Source organism: Neopsephotus bourkii, unplaced genomic scaffold (assembly GCF_033783945.1).
Source record: "Neopsephotus bourkii isolate Nb327-2 ecotype Australia unplaced genomic scaffold, CSIRO-AGI_Nbou_v1 NB_663, whole genome shotgun sequence".
In the NCBI taxonomy this organism is placed as follows: domain Eukaryota; kingdom Metazoa; phylum Chordata; class Aves; order Psittaciformes; family Psittacidae; genus Neopsephotus; species Neopsephotus bourkii.
The window spans coordinates 1,689,298-1,708,230 of NW_026901162.1; the positions used below are offsets into that span (position 1 = coordinate 1,689,298).

The window sequence follows — 18,933 nt, forward strand, 5'->3', positions numbered from 1 at the left end:
CAACTAAAATATTGGCATCCATAAAGTCAGGAGAAATTCTGCACATCATGCTTTGTTATAGCAGAAATATTAAGTAAAAGATAATGCTTACTGAAGAGTGGTTGCCTACATATTTTATTAGCTATAGTAAATGTTCTATAGATAATCTGAATTCTTTGGATTGCAATAAAAGGAATACCAAGTACATGATAAAACTTAAATAGTGAAGTTCAGAACTTTTCAATTTAGATGTGAAAAATATGATTTTGAGAACTCTTCTGACACCCACAGTAATTTGCAATAACAGTAATAATAGCAACTTACTAGAAAATTATTTGAGGTGTGGCTGAGAATGTAATTTATAGTGCCTAAAAGTTTTTAACTGGTGTAGTTATGAGCAGGACTTTGTGTAATTTTGAGCCTATTAAAAACCACCTTATTTGTCAGATTAATTTACTGAGTATGAGGGTGACGTTACAGACAAGGATTAGAAAGCAGAGGAAATTTGGAATCTCTAAACCAGTTACACTGATGATGAGTGTGTTGCACGGTAATAGCAGTAAGTTTTATGTTAGAATGAATCAACTGCAACTCATTTTGTAAAAATGATCTACATGAAGATGATCCATAACAAAAGAAGGAACATTAAAAGCCATGTAAAACAAAGTTAAGTCACCACTGCTTACTGAAGATACGTCCTGTTGACTATATAATACAGTGCAGATCCTGAAATAGTCCCTTACTTAATACTTGTATTCATTTTATAGTAAAGTAATTATGGAATAAGGTCTTACTCATAGTGAGAAATAATTAAATTCTAACAGTGCCATATTATTGTATGAAGGAAGTACATCAAACTGATCTGAATAAGCATAGTTCTAGAAAATTTGGTTTTGAGAGTACTGTATTGATACTGCTTGTTAGGTTAGAAAACTGTTGCTTGTTTTATAGGACTACTAATCTAAAAGTTAGTTGTTGTTTGAAGAGAACATTATTTTTACACTCAAGTTTGTATATGTTTGATTTGCAGTTTTTGGGTGATAATGTCTTAGTTAAAACAACCAGTTTAAATGTCTGTTTTTTTAAATATATGAAGAACAGTGAGGAAAGCATAGCTGGAAATACTAAAAAAACAGGAAGGATTTTTCAGCAAATAAGTGTAACCACAGGGAACACTTGCAAGAGGAAAAGAAAGTTGAGTGAATATTGCTGCACTGAGATGTGAAAACATACTTCATCTATGAAGTACTACTGGAAATAATAGTGACAAATTAGATCTTTCTTTTCAAAAACACAGGTTAGGTACATGTGGTCTTGAGAGGAGAAGCACCACTACAAATTCCATGAAATCTTCTTTGATCACATTACAAAGAAGTCTGGCTAAGAAATAAATAGAATATAACTATCTGTTGCTATATGACGAAGATAAGGTGAGGGAAGCATAATTTATAAAACAACCACCGTGCTTACAGATCCTGCGGTTCATGTGGCTGGCAAACACAGAAGTAATTTCACGAATGAAAATGGAAGATGCAAAATCAATGAAGATTGTATTAAAGGTTTGTTTCATTTAACTTTGTCTAGGATTAAGAGTATCTCTATGATTATGATATATATACACACATTATATGTATATTATACACCCACATATTGCTTTGTATATGAAAATAAACACGAAAATCTGTGAAAGAGGAATGTGAATTAAATGCGAGAACTGTCTCAAAATAGACAACAGAAGGATATTTTTGTAAGGTACTTAAAACTGGGAAAAATAATAAGAGTTAATTCAGTCATGGATCTGATAGCTATAAGGAAAAAAAAGGTACTAGATCTAAAATAAAGAATGAACTTTCTGAACTAAAATGAAGAGTGACTTTCTGAATGTACAATACTTCCAGTTTAATAAAAGGGTAAACATACTGTGAAAGTCACTGACAGAAATGTAGAGTTTGAAGAGTAGCAGCAGAAATCTGGTTCAGCAATAACACTGCAATAGAATGGGAACAAGATTCCACTGTAAATAAATGTTTAGTGAAGTAGGAAATAGGAGAAAACAGAACTGGAAATGGGAACTTTAAGCTTGATATGCAAGATAAAATTAAAAGGAAAGAAAGCTCAGAACATGTCATGCTATATGAGAGAGCCTAGTTATCTGCTTGATATACTTTTGCTAAAATAACCTGAAATAAGTGGAACTTTTAAGGAAACATTAGATATTTCTTTTTCAAATGTATTCAACTTCCAATTTTTCTCTTTCTTTCAATTGCTTAATAGAGTAATACTGAATAAAAGGAAATCTGAGACACTGTTTACAAATCAGAGCAGTTATTTGAAAAGGTGGTTGAAGAGACAGCAAAGAAAAATGGTAATTGAAAGTATAGAAAAATATCTGAAAATATTACAGGGTTCAGATTCTGTATCCCTATTCTGCCCAGTGGAGGTAACATGTGGTAGCCAAGATTCGTTCCTCCTCAGAGGCTGAGAAATTGGGTAAACAGATTTAGTTCATTATTAAAATGCAGTTTGGGTCCCACCTATGTGGGCCTTCTCATAGGATAAAAGCCTAAAATATAAAGCATTTGTGTATGGTGTTTTACTCTGAGACTTGTGAGAAGGACCGGATGCTGAAGTGGGCACACTTCAATATAGTGACCTCATTGTGCACATGATGGGATAAGTGCTTACTGAATATTTATACAGATTTCAAAAAGGGATATGCAATAGTATCTTGGGATTAACATACTGTCTGTATTACTTGGATAGATTTCCAATATGTGATGTAATTACTACTAGATTCCAGGTCAGATTTTGACCTAGTGAGGTCACCTGTTATTTTCACAATAATTTCTAATTTTACAGGTTGTAGAAAACTATGTGCAGGATGCACAAAAAGGGGAAATAAAATTACATTCACAGACTACATTGTGATCTGGGATTAACTGCTTAAATCTAAAGACAGAAAATAAAAAGGGAAGAAAAGGGAAGAGAAAATGTGGCAAGGCAGACAATGTTGGAACAGGATGCGTTAGCATTCAGTTGTATGTTGTCCCTTAAGTAACTCAGAAGTAAAGAGAGGAATAAAAACTCAAAAACTATGCAGATTCTGAAAGGGGATAGGCTTCTCTGGTGAGTGCTGAGGACATAAATCACAGAAATAAATAAATTGGGCAAAATTTTAGGGTGCTATAGATCAAAGGAAAATGGCCAGAAGTTGAGAAAGAAGGTTTGAAGTAGGTGTTTGGAAACAATTCTTAATAATAGGACATTATTCTTAATGGAACATTGGGAAGCAAATAGACCATCATAACTATTCAGCAATAAATTTGCCTGTAGATCATGTGTTTGGAAAAGCAGTCCTGCAGAAGCACAGGCAGCTTTTCTGGAGAAACTAACTGGCTCTTCTGGCTTTACTGTATTGATATCAACCGTATGTGCAACACAGTGGGGAATTAGGCTGGGAAATACCACTTCTGCAGTATGAATGTGCGATTCTGCACCTTTGGATTGCTTTGGCTTCAGCAGAGTTATGTTCTTGTGAATAATAGGAATTGATTCTTAAAATAATTGAAGATTCGTTAATAAAATCAAGATAATAGAAGTTAAAAGCATAGGTAGAATTATAGACATATAGATGGAGAAAAATATAAAGTAAATATAGACATATAGATGGAGAAAAATATAAAGTAAATCTGTCACGTCTTACACACATAGCTGAAAAGTGTTCTTTCTTATAATGACCTTGTAATTTTGAAATGCAAATGCATTATATGAAATTATAATACTCTGATCCCCTCAAGCATAGTTTTAGAAAATGACATAAAACAACCAAACAACATGTTTGAAGTTGTCCACTTTTCTCTGAATATATTACATATTTTAAACCTAATGTCTAAAGTGACAGAACTGGTAGTTCCTGTTTTGAGGAAAATAGTTTTAAGACTTCTGTGAAAAGAGATTCTGAAAAATGTTTTACCAGATAGTGCAGGTACAACTGTCTGCTAGAGAAGTGTTCATAAACTGCTTCTCTCCATTCTAAATATGTTCTATGCCCATCACTCCTGCTTAGATAATTACTTGTTGGGGTTTTGCCTATGTTTCCCAAAGAAGTAGGAGCACATAGGTTTTAGGAGCTGCTGGAAGCTATCTCAGAATTTTGTCTGAAGAGCAGAAGAATTGTAAAAAGGCTTTTCCCAAGATGGGGAGTGGGTGGCTCTGAGCAGGAGTGTAATGCTGCTGTGAGCCCTTAAGCCTATTTACTCATTTAGTATATTGAGAGCACACCTGGGTGTCACGGGATTTGGATGTTTTGCAGATGGATAAACTAGATTACAAAGAACAACTAGTGAATTTCAGGAATTCATTATGAAAGTACCCTATGAATAAACGATATGCATATTAAAAAGCAAAACCAAACCATAGAAACCACTTCTTAGAACTTTCATATGTGACTATGGTATGGTTGCATAGCCCGTGCAAGCGAAGTAGAGCAAAGAAGCAGAAAAACTGGGCTAGATGTCATAAACTGCTGCCCAGGTTTTCACTTTTGTTTGTTTGTTTGTTTGGTTGGTTGGTTGGTTGGTTGGTTGGTTGGTTGTTCATCTTTCCAAGGAAATAATTTGGAGATTCCTGCCATATACTGTATCAGGTTAAAAAATGTAAGGAGACTCAATTCTCTAAAGGCAGGCATCTGGAAATAAATCTGAAGACAGACGGCCACTGCAGAACACTACTTCACCTGCTATTATCTTATATCCTTTGTTTTACTTTTCATGGTTCGGAATATTTCTGCTTTATTCAGATAAAACTCATAGAAAACAATGCAGAACATGACATACTTCCACTATGAATGACTAATTGTGTAAACATCAAAAAGATACTCCATAGTACACTTCAACTAGCAATATCCTCCTACCTCAATTTGACCAGACATTATCTATTTTGAGACAACAGAGAGACTTTGAGTCAAATCTTTCTGTTATGCTTGATCCTCAAAGAAAACTAGCTTTGTGCTTGCCTGATCATCCGTTTGCTTATGTGAGAGTATTATAATTCTTGTTCTAGCAGCTAATATAAAAGTTTAAGTATTACTAAGTATAGGAAGTATATATTACTTAAGTATAGGAAGTATACAAAATCCCTCTTCTATCCAGTTCTTTGAAGAAAAGTAATAATAACAAGTGATTTATTCTGCATTCAAAGAAAAGTAAATGTCATTACTGATTGCCAAAAAAAGTTCTTGAAGAGATAGATATTGTGTTTGAAGGGTCTGTGGGGCCTACTGCTCTTCAGCACCCCAAAATTCTAAATAACATTGAACCTACCTAGTTTAATAGATGAAGCAAAATCAAAGAATGCTCATGCAAAATAGCCAGAGTAAAAGTCAGTGAATAAAATTGTTGTATCTCTGTGTTAAAGTCTGGAAAAGGAAGGTTGTTTCCTGATAAAGGTGAATCCATAGGAGAGCACATGAATGAAAAGGTTTTTGGAAAACAAGATTTATAAAGCATGTTTCAAAAGAACTGTATTGATGTAGTCCAGAGAAGAGAAGACTGAGAAAAAAAATGTAACATTTGAAGTTTATTGTGAAGAAGACAATTATCAATTGTCTTTTGTACCTTCCCTGTGGAAGGACAAGAAAAAAATATCTTAATTTACAGTGAAAAAGAACAGGTTACATATTTGGAAAATGCTTCTAACTACAAGGACAGACTGGAACCAGACTCTCAGGTGATGCTGGAGCATATTCCTCGCTGGCAATTTCAAACAGATTAGGCAAAAAGTTTCTGTCATCCAGATGCTCTTACATCTATCTTCTTTCATAATGGTTGGCTTCACTCAGTAAATAGTCTGGAATATTAAGAAGTAATTTGAAAAATAAATTTGGAATGTGGATATGAAATTGGATATTCCTAACAGATGATAAATCATCCAAAATGCAGGTATCATTCGTCAGTAGATGTATTCTTGTATTTTGTATGCCTTTCTATGTTTTAATTTTCACTTTTTTATGTTCATATACATATAATTTCCATTTGCAGATAGTCAATAAGGATTTTTTGCCTGTTCATGCAAGCAGTACTATTACTCTGCTTACACTACTTGATCCTCTGGGCAGGAAGCTGGTCTCAGCATTGTCAATACCCTTTTTCCTTGGCTTCTAACTCTATATAGCACATGTTCTTCAGGTATGTATAGCTTTGGTAGATACTACGGGAAATATTTTGCATTTAAAACACGTGCAGTTTCTTTTAAGTCACACATAGATAACCAGAGTTTATTATTTGACAGAATAATTGAAAAGGTCTGATTCCTAAACAAAACCAGAACTTTCATGATGAATTTTACTTTCTGTGGTTAACAGCCTGTTTTTACTGTGATAAATAAAGACTGTTAGTAATAAAAATGAAACCTATGCTGTGATAATGGAACTCTCAAGTGAAATTGGTTACTGATATTAGAAAGTATCACTTGTATTTCTGCTCCAAACCTCAAGGTATTTTATTTTTCTGTACTCAAAAACAATATTAAATAGCACGTGTGGTTCGTGTATGGTTACCAGCATTCATGGGCCTTATTAAAATGTGAATCATTTGTGTATATGCTTTTGTTAGAACATAAAATGAGTGACATAGGAGAGCAAGGAATGAAGATCATTTGGCTATTCAGAATACTGACAGAATGCAGTCTATTCAGAATACTGGCTAGCATGTCTGTTCTTCCTGAGAAATTCAGTTTGGAGGATATTGAGAAAACCGTTTATTACTGTGATAATCTGTTAGCTGCTTAAGGACTTACATTTTCTTATCAAACAATTATTAAAGTCTTCAAATTAAAGTGCTTATCTTCCAGTGTTTTTTCTTGTATTGGGTCTGTGCCAGGAAAGGCTGTGAACATTTGCAAATGGACATTTTATTGTATCTTCTTCCCTCAAATTGTATTAGAGGCATTTCAATTATTAGAAGCAGCTGTATTAAAAATATGAATAGTATATAGAGAGTCAAACAGCTTTCACTTGGTTAACCTCCCAGAGAAGAAGATCTGAGTAAAAGAAGTAGCACCCCTTTGCTTTTGTAGCTGCTCTGTCTTGTTATCTTGATATAGAACCAAGGGGTTCCGGTATAACTTTTCTGTTTCATCATCTACACTTACCTAGCTTTATGGGTTTATGGGTTTTTTAAAGTAGGAGACATCTACTTACGCTATTTGAGAATTAACTTAGAAAGAGATCACTAAAGTCTTAAAATCTTTATAATACAAGCCAATCTGGAGAAAGATTCTTGTCAACTTGAATAGGGTTATTCAAGACTATGAGTCACATACCACTTTACCTTTATATTAATGCAGTGTATATAGAACAAAAACAATATAGTCAGAGAAGCTTTTGAAGGAAAATGCCTAGCAAACAACTTCAGAATGTTTAACTCACACTTTTTTACAAGGATAGGAAAATATAATTCCTGGATAGATGTGAAATACTGTTTTAAAAAGGCTTCTAAAGACTTCCCATGAAAGTCAAAGAAGTAGCTTATAATTCAAGATGTTTCGTGAAGAGAGAATAATGGTTCTAAACTGTGAGATGCCATAGAGAATTGAACAAATTGAGAAAGATGAAAAAAACTACTACTTTACTTACAGTTGACATCTAAGGTTGTCTGGTCTTACCTGTCAGAACTTGCTTTTCAACATGTATATGAATGTAATTATTTTAATAACTGAACATTCACATTTAAATTTATATTTTCAAGTTACAAAATACAAACTATTTTTTCAGCTTTCCCATTTAATATCTTACTGAACAGTTTAATTATTGCTGACTAATGAAAATATTTACTTTACGAGAGGGAAGTTGTGATGAGAAATTTAGTTTTCCTGAATACCTTCAGAGGCCCAATGCAGTTACTGCAGAAATCAATTCCCAGCAAGGTGCCTGTGCCTATTTTGACTAGTATGATATTCAGAAAAATATAGAGCTTATACAAGGATCTAACTCCCCTTTTCAAAGATGCCAATGAATTTGTCATTTAATAATTCTGAAAATATTACTTACAAGTTAATTAAGGACACTGAAGCAGTAAGAATAATTAAAGGCTGGTTAGGAAGAAAAAGAATATATGCAGTTTGATTAAATGAGGTAAACAACCATATACAAGGAAACTGGACTGATACAATATTTATTTAAGTTGGCAGGAGAATGTATAATTGGAGGTATAACTGGGAAAACATGGTGTGCAGTTATTCTATTTTAGCAGATTTAATAATGTTTTAAAGTGGTGGCATTCCCCCTCTTTAACATAACTGCAATTGGACTGGACAAAGTAGTATAAATTGTGCTTCAGAAAGTCAACCCTATGGTTGGATATAGGTTGGAAAGTGTAAGTCTTACCACTGAAGAGTATGCAAGTTTTTTGGCAAATTTTCAGAAATAAATATGAAAATGTCAGGATTAAGAAAATATTTTCTCTAGAGTACTAAAAAGCGTATTTGTTTTGGGCTCTCCAGATTAATATTGTGATGTACAGTAACAGTATAAAGAGATGGCTGCTTGCTTAATGCAGTTTGTGTGTGTGTTAATTTGTATAGCTGAGTTTTCCATCAAAGTTGGCCAAAGCACAGAGAGTTATTTTAATTGCCCAATTTTTAAAAGAGCATGAATAACTCATCTGGGATGCTTTTGGCTGCTTCTTCGAGTGGTTGTGAAGATGAATTTCATTGCTGGTGTGTATGTGCCCAGTGAGTGCACATACATAAGGAGAAGTGCACATACATAAGGAGAAATTATTTGGACAAGCAGAGTCCATTAGATGGTATCAGCAGACTGCTACTTGAAGCACCCTCATGTCCACTATCCTCAGGGCACTAAATAGTGACATGAATACATACACTCATGATTTCATTATTTCCATCATACCAAAAGGTGGAGATAATTCAGTGTATGTACTGTGTGAGTCATTTAACTTCATATGTAATAGTATAATTAATTTCATGCTGTAAATTCTTATGACATTAGCAAAATACAGTTTGAGTTAACATACTAAATATATCTTTTTAGATATGGTTAAAGTTACTGGGGCTTAAGATTTTTCTTTTTTATGTAAAGATACATAAGTTACTGGGGTTTAAGATTTTTCCTAGTGTGATTTTTCAGCAGGCAGTATGTCCCATAGTAACATTTCCTTCTTCCAAGAGGGAACATACAGCAGATGAGGGAGAAGACTTCCCTTGAAGAGAAATCAATTTATTTCTAAATTCCACAAGTAAAGCTACAGCTATGATTTAAGATAGTGTTACTTATTCGGTATCCTAAAAGCTATGATTCTGAGCTTCTTAGGCATATCCATTACCAGGGTTCACTTGTACTGGCAGGGAAGTCTGATGGAGGCAACAGGAGTGTGATTCCCAGCACAAGTTGCTGCCCATGCATGTAGCAAGGGATAAAATGTTCATCAGCAATATGACGTGTCTTTGATTAATGTATTTTAAAGTCCAGGGCCTGGAAAGACCTGTTTTATTCCTTGCCTGCTCCGTGCAGGGACCTTGATAGTGACTAATTTTGTGTTGAGTGCCTTATGTATTTACAACCCTGATAGTAGTGATTGTATCTTCAGTACGGTGTCGTACATAGTGCTGAGTGACTTGCTGGTCTTGTGACTTTTCTCTCTGTTATTCTCTACAAGCTCCCCAGTTTATTAGAAGTAATAAACACCAGAAATAGTTTCCCTTCTACGACTGATTGCAGAAGTAAATGTACCATTACAAATCAGTGACAGAGCCTTCAGTATCTGTAACTTTACAGGAAGGGTGAGGGGGCTAGCAGTTCAGTGTCAACAATCAGTGCCTCAGCACTTTCATTTGCTATTTCAAATTCAGACTGGAGTATCCATAATCTCCTAACCAATCAGTAATCCTCAGGGATTTTGAACTGCCACCCTGCAAGATGTCTATTTTTACACAGGGGTCTGTGCAGCAAAGACATTAGATTCTTCGCAAGAACACTGGACTGTGTTACAGAGTGGTACCTTTCAATCTTTCTTGTAAATCAAGCAGGAATTTTCTGTTAGTTTTCTGTTCCCTCTGCCTTCTCCCCCCCAAAAAGACCCATCATCACAGCCTGTGTCAGAAGGTAAAGGACTGAAGTGCAGTACATCAACAGATGATTGATTTGGTTCACACAGGTCTAAAACTATATGATCAATACTTCTCAGACTTGCAAAACCAGCAATATTGATTTGAAACACTTGGTACGGTTTTGGTGTTACACATCATATTATCAGAGCATTTTGCTTCCCAGAGCAGAGATCCTAGACAGTAACAGGACAATTAAATCAGCTTCTAGGTTATCTTTTACGATCAGTGGAAACATCTCAGCATTTATGGTCTCTCACAAAACATTCTGTACTTTACATTGTGCACAAAGTTTACTGGAACCATGGCTTTGCAACTACCTGGTACATGCTGCATCAGATGTCTATGGTACACAGAGAAGTAGTCTCCTCATTAAACTTGGAACAAACAGTGTTGTCTTCATACCTTAATATACCAAGGGTTTGTGTGACAGTCAGGTCTGTTCAGAGACAGGGATCTGCTCACATTCAAAATCTCTGTGATGCTTAGGGAATGCTTTGTGTCTATATAAACATCTCAGAGTCAGGACCCTCTGCCTTGAACAAAAAATACATTTGGGCTTGGTTTTCAGGGATTTACCAAACAAGTGCTGATAGTCAAAAGGATAATCAATTATGTGTTTTATCAACAAGTCAGTAAGGGGCAAGACCATCTTCAGGAACTTTTAGATGACGTATGGCTTTGAATTAAGCCAGTCAAAACCAGTCATTTGGGCTTATAGTTGGTGATGCTGGAGGTTCTGAGACTTTCTAACCTTCAGCATATCTAACCATCATAGCAAGGAGCCAACAGCAATGACCTGTCTTCAGAGCTGTACTTTTCAAACTCCGAAATGTGTGCTTGTTCATAACAGACATAAATAATGTCCTATTCTAGCTAGAGGAATGATGACAGCTCCTGAAAAAAAATTCTCTGTTTAATAACATGGAGTTTGTCTGCCTTTCTATGTGTCTTGTGTAACTTTCAGTACAGTCTCTTTACCTGCTTAGCCAAACATACTCTTCCAAAATAATAATCAGATCCTGCAGCCAAACCCAGTATGATTATAGCTGATAGACTGGGTGTTGCTTAGATGAAATCTGCTGACAGAAACTATTTTGCAACAGTACAGATCATTTTGTGTCAAATAGAGTCACTTTAACTAGAGCTACTCACAAACCTAAATGAAAAGACTTCCTGTTTGAGTGTCCTGGCATGATCAGTCTCCCTTAACCTCTTCTACTTCAATAGTACAGGACTGTTTAATAGCTTTGATGCTAAACAGAGTTTACATAATTTCTCTAAAAATGCGTTTTTCTGCAATAGCTGCTTATCTTCTGTACATGGATACAATGTACCTTAGCCTGTAGAAAGATTTCTGAAAGCCTTTGTTTGCGTTGTACCTAAGAATGCAAACCTGTTTTACCTATCTGTATAATTTTTTACTAATAGAAACTAGGCTTTCCTGTCTGCTTCAGAAATATTCCCATGCCTTGTAAAACACATAGCAGGGGAAAACGGGATTATACTGCACAGGTTTCCTACTGAAATAATAGGAAACTCTCACAAGCTTCTGCTGTTTTAATTATGATGTTAACCTTGAGTACTTAAGGTCTACTGCCAAACTCTAGAAACAATGCCCTCCTCCTTTAGAGGGAGCTTGAACTACTTTATCTTCAATTTTCTACTTCAGTTTTTAGATAAAATTTACATTGATTCCTTGAGCTTTACTTATTAGCAAGTAATTTTCTTAGAATGGGCCTGATTTCTGTGGATTGGCAAATTTTCTTCTCTTTATTTCCATTCCCTACTATTCTTTTAAATCCTGCTTGCAGAAAGACCAGCAGGGTTTTAAGAGCACAATATGCATGACTGCATCTTTTCCTCTAATGCATCTTCTCTAACAGTTGAAAAGAATGGCTCTCTCAGAATGTGCTCATCTAAGCTTCCAGTTCCCCAGGATCTTGGAAGGACTTCTGTGCAATAGCAGCTTCAGCATCTGCCACAGATAGCAGGCAAACTGGTGGTGGATTGCCAGAGCTAAGAAATAGATTTCCAGCACAGGGGCAGTGGACTCTTCTTTGATGACTTTAATTACAGTACCCCTCTAACGCTTCTTCAAAACAGCAATAAATGTTTTAAAACCACATGTGAAAAGGGTGGACATGGATCAAGTTTTCACCTTCTCTATCAATAGAAAAATGAGGGTGCATCAGATGAAGCTGGCACTAGGCAGGTTCAAAGCAAATAATACAATAAATTATATTGTTTAATATGTTCATGGGTAGTACGCTTATGACATTATTTACCTAAAGACAATCTGGATGACAGAGTTCAGGTGGGTTTAGGGAGAGACTGCACAAGACCTTGGAGAAGAGATCTAGTAGAGGTCACTGACTAGACAAACCACATCAGGATCAGGAAACCTCCCGAGCTAAACCCAAGTTGGATGCTGGAACCCATGAGCATCATCAAATGTGCTTGTCCTGGTTCTGCTGTTCTCTGAGAGAGTACTTGCATAAGAATTGGCTTATGTCTGCTGTTGGAGATAGGTAAATGGGCCAAGTGTATCCCTGGCCTGAACCAGTCTGACCTCTCCTGTATTCTTAAAATAAGGTTTGTTTATGAATCTTGGCCTACTCACAGTGAAAGTCCCTATTCAATCAGCTACAGCCAACCTTAGTAAGTCTTGTTCCTCTTACTGCACTGTTAGCTTTGCTAGCTACACCATCTGTGGTATTCGAAGATTTATGACACATGATAATGAAATACCTCTTCCTCACCAATTTTTCCTCACTTGGTCGTGCCCTTACCTAAATCAAACTTTATTCATCTTTATCTCTTTAGAAACTTGTTGCAAGCACTGTAATTTTGAGTAATGACTTTTCTTGTTCTTTATGCTAGCTGTCATATTCATTCTACTATACAGAGGAAATATTTGAGCTTGCCAAAGAAAAGAGCAAGAAAATTAATAGAAAATCCATGGGAAAGTGTTGTTTTCATCACAGCAATTTGAGAAGAGGAATTTCATTCTGATCCTGGTTAAGTGAATAAATCATCCACAGATCTGTAATGCCAAATCTATAAGTCATGTTCCAAAATACAGCAAGCCACGATCACAACCTTTGGACATTCTCAGAAACATCTTTCCTTCTTTTCCTTTCAACCTGGGGAGTTGTCCTGATAGTAGGTTTATCCTAAGTCACTTAGCAAGGCCAAGGAAATTCAATGGGAAGTCTCTATATTTAGCAGAGATTAACATGGTCAATGCTAACGTTCAGTTCCCTGGTTAGCTTAAAGTCCCTCCAATTTTCAGTAGATAGGTGTAGGTGAACACACCTAGAGCTGGAGGAGGAGGGGAACAGGAAGGGCTCGAGAAACAGGGTCAGATCTAGAGCCTTTCATAACATCCTTTCACCCTCTGCCTCCTGCTGCTGGTAAATCTGCACCTGAACAGCCACTGCTTTAAAAGAAAAAAAAGCTTCTTCTGTTTGGTTTTTTACTAGTAACACCTCAGGTGTTGAGCAAATGAAGACAAACCTCTGTGCCAGGGCTCTGTCTCTCTAACTCTGTATGTACACCAGCTAGCACAGTAGGAACCTGTTCTGTTTAGAACATACTACAGCATAAATGGCTGATACATCGGAAAGGAAGGAATCAACATTTTTCTATTACTTGTGTGGCCTCCTGAAATGATTAATACATGTTTAATGACTTCTACATGTACGCTGTGTTTCAATTAAATGTTTCTTTTTTAACAAGACCACTTAAAATTAAGTATGGAAGTGTGGCAGCCAGTATTAAGGTTAAATTTACTATAGTATTTTAAAATAACACAATAAAAATACTATGCAACACATTTTTGATGCCAAAGTTTTCGAGAAAGTCAAACCACTGAAGGGGTGGAAGTCCCTGGCAGAGCAGCTGGAACTGTAACCTGCAGAATGCTGAACCTGCTTCTGATAGCTTTTTTTTCTTTTTCTCTTTGAATGTGCTCATCTACTTTGTATTAGAGGTTAGTATGTTCAACACTGAAAAATCCACTGGGAGATGAGAAAGCAGGCAATTTTTTCTCATCAGGTCCCTGAGTGAAGGCTGTGACAGGGTGTAGATGTCCTAGTTCTGAAGTCCTGAAAGTCATGCTGACCAGAAACAATCACATGAGTTCACCAACCAGCAGTGATTATTCCTTGTTGAATAGATCAGTTTTCAGTGCAGTATGTTCTGATCATTTGTTTTCTTACACGCTGTGTACATCTATGGCTATTTAACTGATAAAAAATAAAGTGCTCTTTCGCTGCATTTTAATTGAATTCCATTTTCCATTTACACACAGTTTACAAATTATAATTGGAAGAGTGAATCATGTGGCAAAGAAAAGCCATTAAATTTTCTGTTGTAAAATGCAAAAGTTAAGAATCAGAGGCCAGTTTTATAGATGATTAAATAAAAACTGTACAAGCATGAAATAACATCTGGATACCAAAAAGAATTATATTTTGTAAGAGGGTATATTTAGTTGAATAAGGGCCTTTAAAATAAAGGAAGAAGAAAAGAAAAGGAAGTGTAAAACTGGACTAACATAGCATAAGAGAAGGCCTTACTCTTTTCTGAGAAAGGTAGCTAGAATTGGTAATGTAACTCAGAGACACAAACCAATCCACCCAGTCTGCTGATAACATGCACTTGTAGTTGTGGGTCGTAAACAAACACAATCTGGGCCTTGCAAGTGCTTTAGAAAGCCCGGGTTAATAATCAGTTGTCCAGGAGTCCCCTTTGACCTGCACGGGCCCTCCTTCTTCTTGGAACAAAACCACAGCAGCTGTTGCTTACATGAGCCATCGTGATGCGGTAACTGCACCCCTTGCTGCTGCCTCCCTCTGCTTTCTCACTGCGTGTAGCAAGAGCAATCTGTGTCTGCAACTTATGATCAGAGCAAATTAAAGAAAGCTGGGCAGCTGAGTTACTGAGACCTGCCTTGAATAAGGTAGAGAGAGATGACCTAGGGTTAGATGACCCTGACTATCAAGTGTGTCGCCTTGACAAATAGTAATTGCTTGACAATTGCTCTAGGCTTGGAAAACATATGTTATCATGTTCATGCTGTATCCACTGATAAAGATTGTTTTCATTACACATACTGGATATTTCTAACTCCACTGAACCTACTGATGTGTGAAAACAGAGATAAGTTCAAACTAGAGGTCTCAGACTTGAAAGTCTGAAACTTGAAAGTCTCCCCTTTGTTCAAGTTATTCCTTTTGGCTAGCGGATGTCTGTCTTTAACTCAAGAATCAGTCTATGGCCAGCAACTACAGTGGTCTTTGAAATGCCTTTTCTGTTGTTGTTGTTTTTTTGAATGGTGCCTTTGTTAGAGCTGGAGAAGTTTCAATGAAAGAATATCTCAGTTTTGTGCTTGGCGAATGCTATTGTATTAATGATCTCCTTGTATAGGCTTCAGCATTAAGGCTGTTGGATACATTAAAGAGCAGTCCACACTCACAGCTTAATATTAAGGCATAAGTTCAGCATTGATTGCATCTTTTGTACACTATAAGAACTTAAATTGTTTGTCCTGTCTTGTAGCAAAACTTCCTTTTTGAGCTATGGTCTGCAGTTACTGTCTCCTCCCCTTTTTAAAAGTTTTTATGACAACACAAACATGAGCCTCTTTCAGTTAAAAAAGATTTTCTTTTTTTTTTTTTTTTAAATAAACTACTCCTTTTTCTGAAAAGCTACCAGGTCTCTCCCTGAAATAATCTTATATTTTTATGTTTTTCCTTATACCTTAACACGTGTCAGCTCAGGCTGTAGAGAGATGTAACAGATAATATGAAATGGTTTTGGGGATATATATTGCTAAAATAATTTTTTTAAAAGGTAGGGAAGGCAGTGTACAATGTGTAGTACTTATGGGCTCAAGTGGTTAGAAAGGTATATGCTTGCTGTGTTAAAGAAAAGGCGGCAGGAGTCTGTCAGGGGTCAGTACATGGTCACTCATGACCTCAGGGGCATAGAGAGCTGGAATTCTTGTGACATGATTTGCAAGAGAATGTGTGGGCTTTGATTCGTCCATTTACACAGCATCAGAAAGCGAATAGGATTCTGTTTTTTTATTTGATGAAGACTTCAGTCATCCAACACAGCATCTTCCACTGAACTTCTTGTCTTTCCTTCCCTTCCTTTCATGTGCCTCTTGCATATTTCCAGCAGGCTTTCCCTCTAGAATGATGGATCTTATGCATGAGAAAAAGACAGTTTTGCTACTACTCGTAAATATGTTGTCATATGATACAACCCATCATTATTTTAATTCTTGCTTTCAAAAGAAATACCCCTATGTTGAAATCATGTACAACTACAATAGTAATACCCAGATCTAATATACAGCTTTGTATCTGAACATCTCAACTTTTTTTTTAAGCCTGTATGAGATTTTGTCCCTTTTAAAACTCACAGAGCTTGAACAGAAGTGGCTGAGGCAAGATTAAACAGCATTTATACCTTCTCACTGTTGGGCCATTTGTCAGATGATGCCATGATACAGCTCTTTTAGCGACTGAGTGCCACTGAGTAACAGCCCAGCATCTCTGCAGTGCTTTGTTCAAACTCTCCTACTGCATCCAAAACTTCCTCTGTTCCACCAGGAGGAGGCTTGTGGTTTCCTTCCACAGTTCCTACAGAAAGATCCTTCTCTGGAGGAGATTTGAGGGCTTTTAGTACCTTTTCCTATTCAGGTCTTTATATCTAATATGAAGAGTGTGGAAGACTGGTGAGGATTTGAATCACCATAATTTTCAGTTATTTTATGTGAAGATATGATACAACATAAGAATTCCTTTAAGGGGGATCTTCCTAGCTGGATTAGCCTTTTGACATTCAGTAAGCACTGCTAACTAGGCTAACTTGCCTCTGGAACTGTGATTTTTATATTTTGAAAAGACAAAGACAAGTTAAAATTTGCTAAATGCTTACTTCAGATCTTAGGTTTAGACTTTTTGTAACTTTTGCATATGTAGCCTTGGGACACCCTGTAAGCATTATTTTGTCTCTTCGATTCAGTGAGAGGTAAGGAAGTTTTAATTGTCCCTATCTTAGGATAAAAAAGCCATTGGTGAAATTCTGAGCCAGGGACAGAATTACATCCTGTGTTTGAACTCTCATTTCCAGACCTTGGCCAAAACACCATCCATCTTCCATCTTGATACAGATTTAACATCAGCTTTATGATTTAACTTTAAATGTCTGTAGGAGCAGTAAGTAGCAATCTACATTCGGTGGGATGAAAGAGAGAGCAATTCTATTCTTTAGTGTGTTAATCAATCCAGTTAATTTAAGTGTGTTCAGGAAGTTATGCTAAGTCGTTTAAATGTGGTTTTTTCTTGTTTTGTTTTTTCATTTATTTTCAGGTCTACTTTACCTGTAGTGTTGAGCTATTGTGATAGTTTGGTTTTTATGACTTGCATCAAGCATGAAGCTTTCAAAACCATGTGTCAAAGGTAAGTTAGTTCAATAATATTTAAATACATCCCTAAACATACTGTGCATTTACAGGGGAAGTTTTCATATTTAACTGTAGGCTCAGCTGTGTTGAGAAGCCACAGTCCTGCATACAGGATATTATGAAGTAGTATATGCTCCTGCAGAGAGCTCCGGGAGAGGTTTTCTCCCAGTGCTCCCCAATATACCGTGTGAGGAAGTGTGCGTACTGCACCAGCTTTTAAAACAGTGCAACCTGATCCTTTCTTTACAGCTCAAAGAGTGGGGGTGAGGAGCAGAGGTGAAAGAATGGGTGCCCAGATCCTCCTTCCCACTTTGGGTCTGGTTTTCTCTGTTGAGTGAAGAGAGCGTTAGATGTGCCTGACCGTTAGGAGGAAGGACACTCTGCTCTCATGCTTCACAGTTCTTGTGACATAGGCCAGGTTTAATCTAGTTCGTGTTAGGAGAAACTAACTACACTTAGAGGGTTATAATGAGCTTCCCCCTCATTTTCATTTTCCCTCACTGGTATGTAAATCGTTGTGTGTAAGGGATAAAAATCTGTAGGAGTTATGAAACCAAAGCGATTGCACTAATGTGGAGCTCCTTCTCCTTAGTCTGCAGTGTTTATCACAATGTTTAGTGTTGTAAAAACTAAAATGGAGTAAACTCCAAAAGAGACCATCTGACATTTCTCCAACCAACTACAAAAGGTAAAAATGATAAACTGAAGTAAATTACAAAACAAATCTTTATAAACAAAGGTAGTCAATTTGCAAGTCAGGAAATCAGCTTGTTGGAGTTTCACTTGTGAGTAGGGATTCAGAAGTTATCCAGATATAGTAGTTCATGGATTTAACTTGGAGAGACTACCAAAATTATAATTTAGTCAGTAGTTGTGACAGCCAATCAGTACACTGTCATACAGTGGAATCTTTATGAAATGTATTATTTGATAAGAAAGGATGTTAATGCACATACCACATTCAGCCAGAAACAAGGATACTAGGAGTCCTGAGAAAGTGCAGTGGTTTCAATATTCTGTTTTGCCAGCTAGTGTTGCCTAGTTTTCAGCATGTTTATTTTTCGCTTCTTTGGGCAGTCTAAAGGACACATTTCTCATCTGATTTCCTAACTTCCATTTATCTTTTACAAAATATTTATTTGTAGCTATAATCCAAGCTGAGAGCACTTCTTTGGTCTGTGCGAGGTGTATCTTGTGTATACATTTTACACTAATGCCCTGATTAACTGATGTCATCTATACATAAGCGGTACTCAAACTGTTAAACTGTACGTGTAGATAATGTTCATGAAAACTACTACAGTACTTCAAAATATTCTGAAAAAGTTTATTTCTTCTTATTAAGCATA

The 18,933-nt window shown here is 36.2% G+C and overlaps 1 long non-coding RNA gene across 2 annotated transcripts in view; it reads left to right on the plus strand.

Annotated features, from left to right (window-relative positions):
- Positions 1 to 18,933, plus strand: part of LOC133212090 (uncharacterized) — an 84,245-nt gene that overhangs the window by 25,771 nt on the left and 39,541 nt on the right. Inside the window, exons 8-11 of one of the 2 annotated variants that reach the window (XR_009725388.1) lie at positions 1,452 to 1,538; positions 2,254 to 2,344; positions 6,018 to 6,164; positions 17,490 to 17,579. This is a non-coding gene — a long non-coding RNA (uncharacterized LOC133212090). Of the gene's footprint in view, positions 1 to 1,451; positions 1,539 to 2,253; positions 2,345 to 6,017; positions 6,165 to 17,489; positions 17,816 to 18,933 lie in introns of those variants that run through there. The other variant, XR_009725385.1, reaches the window with a different exon arrangement.